The sequence below is a fragment of the Silurus aristotelis genome (genome assembly GCF_946808225.1).
Source record: "Silurus aristotelis genome assembly, chromosome: 29".
NCBI lineage: Eukaryota > Metazoa > Chordata > Actinopteri > Siluriformes > Siluridae > Silurus > Silurus aristotelis.
The window spans coordinates 4700453-4703163 of record NC_139602.1 but is presented as its reverse complement, the minus strand read 5'-3'; the positions used below and the strand labels follow the sequence as shown (position 1 = coordinate 4703163).

The 2711-nt window shown below is 33.9% G+C and overlaps 1 long non-coding RNA gene across 1 annotated transcript; it reads right to left on the bottom strand.

Moving 5' to 3' along the window:
* Positions 1-484: 484 nt before the first annotated feature.
* Positions 485-1770, bottom strand: LOC310722627. Its single transcript, XR_014532417.1, has 2 exons — positions 1359-1770; positions 485-906 (listed from the first exon to the last, which is right to left on the bottom strand). It is a non-coding gene; the product is annotated as an uncharacterized lncRNA (long non-coding RNA).
* Positions 1771-2711: the final 941 nt, after the last annotated feature.

Genomic DNA, 2711 nt, shown 5'->3' with positions numbered 1-2711 from the left:
TGGGTCATGACCGAAAGGACAAGATCCCGGATACAGGCGGCCGAAATGTGCTTCCTCCGCAGGGTGGCTGGGCGATCCCTTAGAGATAGGGTGAGAAGCTTAGTCACTCGGGAGGAGCTCGGAGTAGATCCGCTGCTCCTCCACATCGAGAGGGGTCAGCTGAGGTGGCTCGGTCATCTGTTCCGGATGCCTCCTGGACGCCTTCCTGGGAAGGTGTTCCGGGCGCGTCCCACTGGGAGGAGACCCCGGGGAAGACCTAGGACACGCTGGAGAGACTATGTCTCCCGGCTGGCCTGGGAACGCCTTGGTGTCCCCCCCGGAAGAGCTGGAAGAAGTGTCTAGGGAGAGGGAAGTCTGGGCATCTTTGCTTAGACTGCTGCCCCCGCGACCCGGCATCGGATAAGCGGGAGAAGATGGATGGATGGATGGATGGATGTTCTTTTGACTGTTAAAGCTTTATTCAGTCCAAAAAACACATTGAACATCATATTGAATGTATTTATTGTGCAAAATCGTTTAAACATTAAAACATTTAAATTTCAATTAATGAAACAACTAGTCACAGCCACACTGTATAAAAATTTACAGATAAATTATATAAATTACATTTCAGTTTAAATTTCAAAAAAATACTGTATCAGAAAACACCTAGGTCACAGCCACAGTCTACAACACTGTACAGGTGGTAACAATATCCCACATTAACTGCTGCACAACATCACTGCTAGAACTTTGTGCACTTAAACAACCAAACATTTTTTATTAACAAAAAAGCTGGTTTGCCAAAGACTTGAGGGCTTGAGGGCATTCTGTCCCATTGATATCAGTACACGCTGTATTAAATCAAATGTGTTTGCTAGTGATTTGGGGTAATTCAGGTATAATTTCCACATGTTCTTGTTTCACCTGCAATATAAAAACAATTGAAATATATAAAAACAATTGACAGTCATTGACAAAACAAAGAAAATTATATTTTATTATAATTAATAATATTCAAAATTAATGTTATTAATAAAACCAGCCTAAACCAGTAAATAGGTTAGTTAGACAATTCATTATCGATGATTAAATGTGAAGATGGACTGCTGAAGAACACTTTTTTCTTCCTAAAAACACACGATTAACTAATGTATAAAGAATTTACATCTTACAAGTGAAATTCAGTTTCTCAATATGATTTCTAAAATAATGTTCACAAAATTGATAGTGATGTTAGCAAACACAACGTGTCTGAAAGATTTGTAATAATGACTGGGCGGTTCTTTGTTATATAAATGTAAAATTAGGCTTTAAACAAACATATGACAATTCAAATAATATTTTTAAGTTCATTACTGCATAATAACTTTACTTACCGAGTTTAAAATGGCGAACGACGAGAAGATTAATTCCAGAACTTTCCGGCATCAGCAACAGGCATTAAGGACCGACTATAGGATTATTCTACCAATCACTGCATTAGTTCTCTTTTTGCCAGGCAGAACTCCTTAAATAACCAATCACCATCCAGGAGACCAGAATGACTATTTTTATGAATCAGGATTTTGAGTTCATAACAGTCTCAATTTTAAGTTAAAGTATTTTGCGGCTAAGTAAGTTAATCTAACATATTTTTGAGTTATGGTTAGAAAATAAATTTTTTTAAGTAGTGTTAACTCAAGAATACTTGATTATTTATGTAATGACAGAATTAGTGTTTACAGTGGAGCACCATCAACCACTTACCATAAATAATTTGCATTCAATTGCATTTTTAACGATTTTTCATGAAAATATTATGAATGTTATCATTCCTGTTCATAATCAGATTTTGACAAAATATGACTCTTAAAAGTTGTTATAATATTAATTTTTTATATTCCTAAGCCTAAATTCAGCAAAATGCGATAAAACGTCCAATAAGTGAATAAAAAGGTGACAAAAAAAAACTGTTTAGACAAGAATATAACTTTTTTTTTTAATAAAAATATAAGTATTAATAAAATATAAACTTTCATAATATATTTTTATAAAAAAAAAAATTATTTTAAATCTTGCTTTTCTTTCATCGTACAAGACCGAGACCTTTTCACTTTTTACAGTTTTTATGATTTTAAATTGTTTTTCATGAAAAACGTAAAAACTGTAAAAAGTTAAAAATTTAGGTGTGGACAGTCATAATTGATCAAAAACGCATCAACACCTTATGTTGCGCACTTGACAACAATGCATTTAGATGTTTATGATGAGATATGACATAACATTTAAATTAGTTGTTATTAAAATATGAATATTCATTGAACTGCAGTTTTACAAAGGTTGGTCATGATTACAATTCATATTTTAACAATATCTATATTCTATGAAATGTCAATTTTTTTTGTAAAATAAACAGTAATCCCCTATTTATCACTGTGGTTACGTTCCAAAACTGCCTGTGAAAATGGAAAACCGCAACAAATGGACATCACCACAAAAATGTTATTTAATGTATACAGTTACAACTATAGATAAATACTTTGAATATTTTCATTGGCTATCTTAAAAAAAAGTCTACTTTTGTGTTTTGAGCAGACTGAGAAAAGGCAGGTGAGCAAGCTGCCAGTCTACACTGTATAAAAATCACTCTGTTAGAGCTGGAAAATTATCTGACGCAGATGAGAGACAACTGTGACTTCAGTTTACATGGAGGTACAGATCATCTATATTCATGTTTGCAGCAGTCATAA